The sequence below is a fragment of the Protopterus annectens genome, chromosome 10.part0, assembly GCF_019279795.1.
Source record: "Protopterus annectens isolate FY-2018-M chromosome 10.part0, PAN1.0, whole genome shotgun sequence".
NCBI lineage: Eukaryota > Metazoa > Chordata > Ceratodontiformes > Protopteridae > Protopterus > Protopterus annectens.
Window position 1 is genome coordinate 1,761,279,277 of NC_056744.1, and position 12,786 is coordinate 1,761,292,062.

The 12,786-nt window shown below is 38.4% G+C and overlaps 1 protein-coding gene across 2 annotated transcripts in view; it reads right to left on the reverse strand.

Annotated features, from left to right (window-relative positions):
• The window catches only part of LOC122813992, a 155,825-nt gene that overhangs the window by 2,062 nt on the left and 140,977 nt on the right, over positions 1 to 12,786 (reverse strand). The gene's annotated exons all lie outside the window — the stretch shown is intronic.

Below are 12,786 nucleotides of genomic sequence, written 5' to 3' on the forward strand. Positions count from 1 at the left end.
TGTGTCCATCCCAAATGTTCACAGGTGAGTGTTCATAGGGATGAGAAATATTACTGTAACTGTGTCCATCCCAAATGTACACAGGTGAGCGTTCATAGGGATGAGAAATATTACTGTAACTGTGTCCATCCCAAATGTACACAGGTGAGTGTTCATAGGGATGAGAAATATTACTGTAACTGTGTCCATCCCAAATGTACACAGGTGAGTGTTCATAGGGATGAGAAATATTACTGTAACTGTGTACATCCCAAATGTTCACAGGTGAGTGTTCATAGGGATGAGAAATATTACTGTAACTGTGTACATCCCAAATGTTCACAGGTGAGTGTTCATAGGGATGAGAAATATTACTGTAACTGTGTCCATCCCAAATGTTCACAGGTGAGCGTTCATAGGGATGAGAAATATTACTGTAACTGTGTCCATCCCAAATGTACACAGGTGAGCGTTCATAGGGATGAGAAATATTACTGTAACTGTGTCCATCCCAAATGTACACAGGTGAGTGTTCATAGGGATGAGAAATATTACTGTAACTGTGTCCATCCCAAATGTACACAGGTGAGTGTTCATAGGGATGAGAAATATTACTGTAACTGTGTCCATCCCAAATGTACACAGGTGAGCGTTCATAGGGATGAGAAATATTACTGTAACTGTGTCCATCCCAAATGTACACAGGTGAGCGTTCATAGGGATGAGAAATATTACTGTAACTGTGTCCATCCCAAATGTACACAGGTGAGTGTTCATAGGGATGAGAAATATTACTGTAACTGTGTCCATCCCAAATGTACACAGGTGAGCGTTCATAGGGATGAGAAATATTACTGTAACTGTGTCCATCCCAAATGTACACAGGTGAGCGTTCATAGGGATGAGAAATATTACTGTAACTGTGTCCATCCCAAATGTACACAGGTGAGCGTTCATAGGGATGAGAAATATTACTGTAACTGTGTCCATCTCAAATGTACACAGGTGAGTGTTCATAGGGATGAGAAATATTACTGTAACTGTGTCCATCTCAAATGTACACAGGTGAGTGTTCATAGGGATGAGAAATATTACTGTAACTGTGTCCATCCCAAATGTACACAGGTGAGTGTTCATAGGGATGAGAAATATTACTGTAACTGTGTCCATCTCAAATGTTCACAGGTGAGTGTTCATAGGTTTTAGGGAAAATATAACTATCCTGGGGCATAAATCCTTTTGCCTAGCACCACAGTACTTTTCATCAACTACAGGTACTGCTTCGGGCATGTGACACTATCTCTTTATTGTATGAGTTTGCTTTGAAACTTGTTTTCCACCTATCATAATACTAAACCGCTTTTTTCAATAAAATGCTAATTTTAATTTCACATCTTTAATTCAGACGTCTGCACATTAAACATAAAATGTTCAGGATGTCACTACTTTAAAATTTCAAGTACAATTTTAGACAACCATTAGATTTTATTTACTCACAAAAGTTTTATGCATGGCAGCATTTTATAATGTTTTATAATGTTTTTAAAAGTTATGCTTTGGATGTCATATGAGCTATTGCAGTACATTTCCATAATTTATCCAATGCAGTTGAGATAAGCATAGCCTTTTGCTGCCAGTAAGGGTGTGCGTTTGCCCTATTCCATGACTGAGGGAACTGAAACTGTTAGAATGAGGGGCAAAGATTTCTCTGTAACTCACATACTATGGCAAGTCCTTCTGTGTCCAAAATATCAAGGCCTGCTACTGCAATTCATGAGTCATGGAACCAGAATGGATAAACCATGTGTGTGTGTGTGGGGGGGGGGGGGGGCAAAGTAATTTCACACTGTTCTGACAGAAAAGGAAAAAATGTTCCATTATACATCAACCATTGGAACTGCAGTAAGGTATTAATGTCTGCACACCAGGCAAAGAATACATTGTCAATGAAATCTTTGTAACCAAATAGATATGTAAAAAGGACCTGTTCAAAGAGATATGCATTTCCAATGTAGGACATACAACTTTGTATATATGGGGACAACACTTGCCCCCCCCCCCCCCCCGGCAGTTCCTTAAATCTGTCCTTGATTTCTTCCATTAAAGTTACGACATATTGTGTTTCAATACCAAGGACACAACATTGGTCATCACTATGTTTGGTGGCTGTATTACTATGATTGCATCGTCTCACAGACTAAAGTAATTAAAGAAAATAATATGTTGTAACATTTTCAGAGATGCTGTTAGATATCACTCTAATACATATTCCTAAACATAAACCAACAGACCTGTGTACTTTACTATTTTATTTTCTATTGGATATTGTTATTTTAAATTCAACATGGATCTTTTAGCCATTGTTATTGGGAAGTTTGTTTGGCTTTTTTATTTTGGACATGTTGTAATTAATAAAAGTATTTTGCAAAAAGAAAGAATTTGTTGCAATAGAATCTATTTTAGCTCTAATTTCAGTAAATTTAATTTTAGCACATTGGAAAGTTAACATACTTTACAAAATGGATATGTTTGGAAATACTATATTTTATACTTGTTTCATTAACAACTTTTTGTGGATGGATTTAAGTATATAATAATAATAATAATAGTAATAATAGTAATAATAAGACTTCTTTTTTTTTCAGATTTACTTAGGAGAAGATTTTGAGTGTTGTCTTTCAAAAGTTAAAAAAAACAGCTTTTATTAACATGTATTTGTATTCTAGCACTAGCCATTTATTGTCTGTTAAAAATAATAATAATAATAATAATAATAATAATAATAATAATAATAATAATAATATAAAGTGCAAGTTTATTAGGTTCTCTTTGAATAAATAGTTATAAAGGAAATGTTTTTTATTCTTTAGCATCTACAAGAAGGAAATGATTGAACTTGACAACTCAATAAGTATTTAGCAGATAGGTGGGGTAAATGTGTGCCATCCATTATAATAAATGCCAATTCAGCTAACACTGGAGATGTTTATACTGAAAATAAAGTAGTCAGCTGTGCTTTCAGTTTGATGAATTCTACTAATTGACTATAAATAAGAAATGTCATTACAAATTATTGGAAGATCTCTTTGGGAAATTTGACCAAGGCAGTAGAAAAGGTACCACTTTTTATTAATAAAGGAGATCATAGTTTGAAGGCATTGTTAAAAACTAATTTTCTAATAACAAGTTATTTATAAGAGAGAAAGGGACATCATGCCCATATCAAGCCTGTAAATACTGCAAGTACATCAAGCTAAGTCCATTCCTGGATAAAAAACTATTTGACAAGATGTATGAAATAAAGGTATAACGTTGCTGCTATTCAGAAGAGGTGGTTTCTCTTTCATAATATAGTAGTTGCAACAGCTTCCGTGTTGGGAAGACCTCCAAGATGCTGTCACACCTGTACGCAATACATTGAAATAAAATGACAACAACAACAACTGATGCAGGCACAAAAATTTCACACAAAGTCAAAAGTTTAAATTTAAGCTATTGTACAATAGTTCAGAAAATCACTTTGACTGATCTCATGTAGTAAAGGATTTAGTGAGTTTGTGTTTATGTCACATGACTATCTGCATTGTTATAGGATGTCTAGTTAGGGCATAGAAGTAAGGGTATGAGGTGTCAAGACTGCTTATTGGAGTCAAGAACTTGAATCCCTTAACCACCATTTGTCTATGGTGTGACTCCGAGCAAGTAACTTAAAGGAAAACCTTCTCCTACAGTTTAACTCAACTCTTAGGTTGCTTTTCTCCTTACATGCTTCCTGTATTCTGTAGGTACCAGAAACCTGCTTTTACTTTATAGAGCCTTAATATCCTTGCCTTGGAATGAAAGGGTAAGCCCATCCACTTTTTTTAAAATATAATTTGTTACATAATTTGCAAAGGAATTTGTCTGTGCCAGTATGACATACCATAGAAACAGAGAAATCTGTAGTCAAGTACTGCTGACAATCTAATGTGGGTAATTAGTCCTGCTAATGACAGGAGCTTTGCAGAAAGGTGTGAAACTATTTTCCAATGTCCTTATTGCAGGGAGAAGAAAACTTACACTAATTCAGAGCTACTTCCAATGTAGCCATGCATTTCATAGCAAACAGAGCAATTAGTTTGGTTAATGGTTCAAAGGCAATTGTCAGCTGTTCTGACAAATTAACATAAGTAACATCACAGCATTGAAATGTTAAGCTTTAAACTAAGTATTTGTTTATACTACTTTACTTTTTAAGATGATGTAAAGCCTGTGCACTGGCCCAGTAATCAAGGAGCCTCAATCCTCACCACTAGCACCAGTGAGGGGCATCCACATTGGGAGGATGACAAGTACACACGCAGTAAAGTACAATTTCCCTTAAGAGCACACAGAGATAACAGTCAGTCTGGGGCAGGTTTCTCCCTTTCTCTCCACATTCCCAGTAAGAATCCCCACTGGCACAGCTATAGGGTTCAGATCTCAGCTGAGTGGTCAATCCAAACCTCCAGCACCTCCTCTGTCCAACCAGTGTTTTGTGTCCCTGCCCAAGTAGCTCACACACACACACACACACACACACACACACACACACACACACACACACACACACACACACACACACTTTGAGATTTGAGTTATATACAAACACACAGACACTCCTGGGGAAGGCTGGCACAGATTCTCCAGCTATGCCCCCCTCTGCCCAGACTATACAGTAGTACTGAATGCCACCAGCCACTACTATCAGCTACCATAAAGCTCCTTACCAAAGGGTGTCTAATTCTACTGTGCAATGTTATTATTATTATCCAATTGGTAAGTGTGACTGAGACTTGAAGGCTATTTAGGAGTGACTTATACTGTATCACCAAATACATGCAAGTACACTGAGAGCTTAAATTATCTCTACACAAAACAGCCACAGTTAAAAGGTTTAAATATATTTAATAATAATAAAAGCACAACACAATACTTGTGAACTCAACACAATGACATTAGATAGTTCAGAAATCACAGGAAATACTTTAAAACAACATTGTAGGATAGTCTTACATAAATACAGAAAACAGCTAGACTAATGTTACTATTTCTATCTATCTCGAAGAGAAATCACTTACTTATTTACAGGGCAAAGCAAGTGCTGGTGAGTTCTTGTCAGCTTCAGAACAAAATACAAAATGCCATTCTGACTTGCTGAGATAATCGTTAAGTTGATAAAACACTGAGTCATCTCAGATTGCATCATTCTTATCACTTCTCTGATTTAGTTTCCAGGCTAACAGAGACTCAAAATGTAACATTTCTTTTTGATCTGTACCTGCCAGGAAGCCACAGCAATAAAAGACACTTTACATGTGAAACCTAGTAATTATCTTTGTCTTAGGACAATGTAAAGAATTTCTAGATGCAGACATCCTGTCTCCTAGCTTGAGATCACACAGTCGTAAAATTCTCTACTTATCAGCTTTCTTCCAGCAGGGTGAACTGTGGTTACATTTTTGAAGCTCAACACATAACACAGTTTTCTTACATTTGTCAAACAAGCCTGTGGATCATATTAATATTTACGATGACATAGAATTATTTACAAAATTCTATCTGGCTGGGCTAGCAGCCCCTCATTTTTTTCACAGATGACATTTGGAGAAAGTCAGAAAATGTTTTGTTTTTCCTTGTAGTTCTTGTAAAGTATCAGTACATTTAACATTTTCATGTCTGCCACCACCCCCCACAATATGACAGAACAATTCAATCAAGACTTCTCTTTAGAAAGTGAGACAGGTAGCAACCCTATCAATTAGGTGCACTGATACTGTTTATGTCTTCTTGTGACATCCTTCCAGTGGAAGAGGCATAAATGGTGCACAGATCCTTGGAAAGAAACATCTTCCACTGACTTTGACTCTGTTCTTACACAAGTGGGGTGCTTCAGCATTTTCTACTCAACAAAGGAAATGTAACTATTGATGGCAACCATAATATACCCTTAGCAAAATTACCCCGGCCAAAATCATAAAAGGTACTTGTAAATCAGAGGAATTCAAGCATGTTGCTGTGTATAAATGTTTTTGATTATATTTTTATTTTATTGAAGGGTAATTTAATTGAACTGCAGAATTTCATTTTTATGTTGCTAATATTAATAGTGTTTTGCATTTTACATTTAAATTTGACAGCGTTTTCATCAATTAACTTGATTTGGTAGTTTATGAGGAAAAGAAAGCTTTACATGTTAAGATGCTCATAAAGAAAGTTCAAAGCAATGCTTTATTTACATTTTCACAGCACACATCATAATAATTTTAAAAATAACGTAGTTAATGGGTAATTCATCAGGGCTAGTAAACTAACTGATGATGGTGATGATGAGAATATTTTCAAAAAGAAAGTTTGTCTTTAATGAAGAAATGTCATCAGGGGGTTATACAAGGAATACAGGAAAAATCATATATGAAGAAGTAAAACAAAAACAGAATGATGAAATAAGTGCCTTGTAGATAGAGCTTTGTCTTTACCTTGAATGACTAGGAATAAGGAAAAATAAAAAGATGGCTAGGTAGAGAAATGTGAGCAAGCCAGAAAATGTAATAAAAAAACTTTAGAAAGTATTACAACAAAACAAACAGGATAAGCACTTTTATACACACACGTACTTCTTCAGATCCATAAAAAAACACTCCTATCCTGTTTGTTTTGTTTTAATGTGGAATTACAAGGAGGGACAGCCTTTTTAGGGGCCAGCGTTGATTTTCTGAGTGTTCTGTCAGTTTGTTGTGTTACACATTAGTTCTTTATTTAATTATTCTTTATTTGACATCTGCTTACTAGGAAAAGTCCAACTGGGTCATAATGTAGCCATTTTCAGCAGAAGCCCAGGGAGAAAATGAAGTTGTAACAAAAGGGGGAACATTCTTAAAGACACATTCTAAGTGAAAGTCAATAGTCTATTGAAACAGGAAAAAAGTAAACATCCTCAAATGTACAAATGTCTTGCATGTAATTATTGCAGGTCTATTTATTAAGGACCCGCAATAAATATAACAAGCAGAAACACTTGCATTCAAATTCAGGACTATTATAATTGTAAGTCCAAATTTGTTGTTTATATTGCAATGTCTGTTGATTGCCAAGTGTTCTATATAGATACAACTGCTAGGGAGCTATATAACAGAAATGTATGAACATTTGCATGCTGTAGAAAATTGGATGTAAACAATGCATTAGATAAGCACAGTGTTTATTTTAAGAGAAATGGTAAAAATATGTCATTTGTATTTAGTGCTATAGAACAAGTCAAGAATTTTAAAAACAGATTTGAAGCCGAGGAAGAGACAGACTGGAAATAGTACATTTCATAGCTTAAACTGGAAGCTTGCCATTCTCTGGGTTTGAATGACAAATAAAATTTCAAGATTTATCCAAAGCATAACTATAATGTTTATGTAAATAATACAGGAAAGATGAAAAAAGTTTTCATAGATAAATAGGTGTTTATTAGGCTAACCAACATAGGGACCTTTTAAACCTGGTCATATGATCATAGGAAGTTACTAGGCTATTGACCCTGAGGCCCTTATAAGCCTAGCCAAGAGTTTAGCCCATGCATAGACAAGTCAGCACCCAATGTCCCTGTCCAGCAGGGACATGGGTAGAATCCAAGGGGTGTATTTTCTGTTTCCCATCCAGTTATGCCGGTTGTGCTTAAAAAGGTGTAAAGAGGTTCTCTGCTTGACATGGAGAGGGAGTCTTTCCACAGATAGGGGAGTCTCTGGGACACAAATATGTCCTACCAACAAGTCCTATTACTGCCACAGACCAGATTGAGGCCACGCAGCAGGTTGCTCGAGTGGAGCTTGACTTGCGGATATGCAGCAATCCCATCAAGGTGAGGTCTGAGATCGCCTTGTATGCCAGATAGAGGTCACCTCTGAGAACTCTGTATAAAACTGAGTAGAGGGGTAGGGCTTTTAGCCTATCTGTGTATGGTGGATGTTTGAGGCCCTGGATTCTCCTGGTGAGGAACTTCTGTAGTCTCTCCAGCTGCTGCGTGTGCAAAAATGGGCATTGTACTCAATATTGGGCCTTGTAAGGGAAGAATACAGGGATATCATGTCCTCCTTGTCCCCGGGTGAATCTTACTTATGAGGTGGGCCATGTAGAAAGCTTTCCGTACAACAGAAGCAACATGGTGGTCAAAAGTCGGGTTGTTATCAACCTGGGTGCCTAAATCCCTCACAACTGATTGCATGCTTAGGACATTGTTATTAATGTGATCATTTTTGGGAACATCACTCTCCCCGAAGGGGATGCTGTTGCATTTTTTGGTATTCAGCTTGAGGCCATGTTTCTGACACCAGTCATTTGTTTGTATGAAACCCTCTTGGAGAATGTCCACATCACTAGGGGAATTGATGACAGCGGTCAGCTTGCAGTCATCTGCAGCTTGGTGAGCCATAGCCCACTGGTTTTGGCCTGCACCTCATAAAAGTATATCCCAAATAACAGAGGCCCCAAGATCGAACCCTGTGGTATACCACTTGTTACTGGTCTACTGCTTGAGGTGGCTTTTCCTATTTTGACTAGGTGGATTCTATTAGTGAGCCAGTTTGCTGCCCATCAGGTAACATATGAAGTAATGCCTAGCTGAGAGAGTTAATCTATTTTGCTCGAGTGGGGAATAGTGTCAAAGGCTTTGGCCAGGTCAAGGTAGGTGGTGTGCACTGTCTTTCCCTCATCTATGGCTTTGGTGACTGTCTCAAAGAAGTCAACCAAATTTAACAGTCATGACCTCCCCTTGACAAAGCCAAACTGTGTGGGATTGAGTGTTTGAAGATTGCCAATGTCCTTGTTAATGTGGTCCATGATAATCCATTCCATGGCCTTGCAGATCAGGCTAGTTAGGCTGATGGGTCTATAATTTCCTGAACTGGTGGATACTCCACCTTTGTGAAAAGGGATGACAGTGGCTGTCCCTCACTCAGCTGGAATGAAGCCAGTACACAGGCTTTGGTTGAATATGGCGCTTAATGGTGCTGCAAGTACCTGCCTGAGTTCAAGTAGGATGCAGCCTGGGATGTTATCGGGTCCCATGGTTGCTGTAGTTTTTGCCTTTGAGAGAGCAGTGATGACCTGTTCCCTAGATATTAGGGGAAGGGGGCAGGTACCAGGGATGTCCTGATTTACTGATGGGGGGACAGAGGGGGTGAAGTTTTCACTGAATCTGTCAGCCAAAAAGTTTACTATATCTATGGTATTTGTATATGTGGTGTCCTTGACCACCAGGTTTGAACAGATCTGGGTGCTTCCTTTGAGGTTGCGGACATATGTGAAGAAGGCCTTATGACTGTGTCTAGTAGATGTGGCCAATTTGGACTTGAAATTTGCTTTGGAGGATTTCACTAGTGCTCTTAATTGCTTGCTCAGGCTAAGGAGAGATTGCTTGCAACTGGGCGCCTGATCCTTCTTGGTCCTGGATAGCAATTCTTCCCTTTTGTTATGGAGTTTATTTATTGCAGATGTCCACCAGACAGGTTTACTCTTCTGTGCAGAGGATGACTTAGCTCTGTCAGGTATTCCTGATTCCATTCATCTATATAAATGCTTGCATAGTGCTTTGGTGTAGTTCTGGATATTGGAGCCAGTTCCTACAGAGGGGGAGGGGGCTGTAAAGTTGTTTATACCATCCTTCAGGAGGCTGCAATCAACATTGGAGAGGTTTTTATGTTTGATCCTAGCTAGAGGGGGGTTGGGGGAGATGGTGACTTGAAAAGTGACCGCTTTATGGTCGGATCTTACCAGAGAGGATGATACTCATGTAGGTTAATACCAAGTCGAAGATATTATCACCTCTTGTGGGGGTACTAACAAGCTGTTCAAAGGCATTTGCATTGACAAAATTGAGGAATCTCTGGGCATTTGTCTTCTGGCATGAGTAGTTCTTCCAATTTATATTTGGGTAGTTAAAGTCACCCAGGATCAGGGTAAAAGGTTGAATCTTGATAGATTTGAACAGGTCCAGATAGGTGGATTGGGCATCTTAAATCAGGTTTAGGGGCCAGTAGCTTGCTATGATTTGAATAGGGGCTTTGTCAATGGTTAACTGTACTTGGAGTGTCTCCTGTGCCTCATACTGTTTGACCAGCCTGTAGGTGTGTATGTCTTAAAAATATATTGAAACCCCACCTCCTTTGGCTTTACTGCCCACAGTTTGGAGTCTGAATGTATGATAGGATGAGTAACCAGGTAAGGCTGGGGTGGTCTCTGCAGCTTTGAACCAGGTTTCTGTGACTGTGCAGATGTCAGCATTTTCCAGGGTTAAGAATGCTTGCAATGAGTGCAGTTTCATGTTTAGACTCCTAGTATCTAGCAGCATGACCTTTAATTTGTGTTTTGTTGAAATCGTTATGTTGGTAATTTCAACCTCAGCACTTTTCCTAAAAAAGGCACCATGGAAGAGGCAAGACCCTTTGCTAGAAGCCTGAAGCCCAAGTGAGACAGGCACATCTGTGTCTCTCACAATGGAGTCTCCTATAACTAATATGTTGGGTTTATGGTTAAGCCTTAGTGACTGTGAGACACAGGTGTGTGGGCTATGTGTGGTATGTGGTGTGGAGGGCTGTGGAGATTGTGTATGTTTTTGCCTCGGTGGTTTCTCTTGGGTATGTTTTTGTTGAGGACCTTCGCATATGTGGGTGTGTGCTGTGTAGGTGTGGGTGATGTTTGACAACCTTCTCGGTGCCAGATATACTGGTTTCACAGGGGGAGAGCATAGACTCTAAGTTCCTAATATAATTGCATCTCTCACAAGTTGTGTTCCTAGGTAGTAGTAGATGGTTGTCCGTGTACATGAGGCAGTTGCTACACTGTCTCAGGAAGCCCATATCAACCAGACTGGCAGGAGAAACTGTAGGAAATTGTCCAGCCATATTTGTCAGAATCTGAGGGAGAAAGACCAGGGAGAGCTAAGGGGTAGGCCTAAAGCCTAAGTGCTTAAACCAAAACTAAGAGGCTTAGAATAACACTTACAATTTAGGAAGAATATAAACAAGCAGTAATAAATGCAACACACAAGATGCAATTGAATACTTTAAAGAATAAGAAGCAAGTAGCAGAAGTAGCAGAAAAAGGCAAGATAAAGTAATAGAGTAGAAGGAGGAAACATAAATACACTAAAATATAATCAGCTGAATGAAGTGTTTTTTTTTTTTTTTTAGTAAAGTGCAAAGGGAGAGAGGAGGAACAAAAAATAATTCAAGGTTAAGGAACTAAGGGGTTTGCCCTAATGATCGCTGTATTGGTAGAATTAGCTAATGAGATGGGACTGGGAGGAGTTTCCTAGATCAAATTTACAGTAGGGGTGGGCAACTGCAAAAGCCAACAACTTTAAGAACAGAACAGCAGATGGTCAGGAGGGTAGGAGAAAAACAAAATTCAGCCAGAGGTCAGCAGCTATATAATTGCAGATACATATAAATAATTCACTCAAGCAAAAAATAAAAACAGCGCAGTGTTGTTAAGAAACACTGAACAGTTAAATAAAGTGCAAAAAAAATATACTTATACCAGCTCTATATTTCCAGATTGTTTGAGAAGCACTCTCAGTCAGGAGCTTCTAGCAAGATAAACAGAAATTCACACAAAGGTAATATTTTTATACCAGCAAGCGAAAAGCCAAGTCTTGAGGCAATCAGATAACACAAAAGCTGTTTGGCCAGTGTTTCCACCCTGGAATGAGTTTACGACAAGCTCTGCCTCAGAGAGCTGTAAAGGATCTGTTATGTGGAACCAATTAGTTCAGGCTAAGATGTTGTGCCAAATGCCTCAGAACAGAAATGAAAATTTCAGCAAAACTCAGGAAACAAAATTCAGTCACAGGTCAGTAAATATATAAATGCTGACACAGAAAAGTAAATAATTCAGTCAAGCAAAAAATGAAAATGGTGTAGTACTGTTAAGAAACACTGAACAGTTAGATAAAGTGCAAAAAATATCCTTATATTAGCTCTATATTTCCAGATTGTTTGAGAAGCACTCTCAGTCAGGCATAAGGACTAGCAAGGTAAACATGCATCCCAAATCTCTGACGAGTTCTGATAACTTTGATAGGTGTAAGCAGAGGTTTGGGAAATTACACATTTACAAGCCAGGGCCTGGCCTGGGTCCATTAGAGACATAGGTACCAAACCAGGGATCAATTTCTTGTTCCCCATCCAATTGTCCAAGTTGCACTTGAATTGGATTAGGGAGGAACTCTGCTTCACATGGATGGTGAGCCTGTTCTATAGACAGGGTAGTCTCTGGGATACATACCTGTCTCTCCAGTAGATCTTATTTACATCACAGGCAAGGTTTAAGTTTTAGAATGGATAATTCTGGTGCTGGGTTTTTTTTTTGTGGATATGCAGGATGTCCATCAGAGTGGGGTCTGACAATGCCCTGTATACCGGGCATAGCTCTCCCCTCAAAAGCCTGTAGGAGACAGAATACAGGGATATTAACTCAGTCACTCCAATGGAGCTCAGGAAGTTTGCACTGTAACTTCCAATGGGCGGAGCCTAAGCCTTTTGACAGAATAAAATTATTTCCTCACATTTCAATCAAATGTTCATATCTCTGGAGCCATAGGGGCGATGAAAGAAGTATAAATAGCAAACGCGTCAGCACAAACTGTTTTTATAGTGGTAGTATTCTTTAGGTTCTAGGTCTTAAACTGAATTTTATAAGTCACAGTGAACACAGTAACTATTATGTTTGTAATATTTTGTAAACAACGTACAATATCTCAGCAACCACTCAAGTTACACACATACTGTCAGCAACATTTTA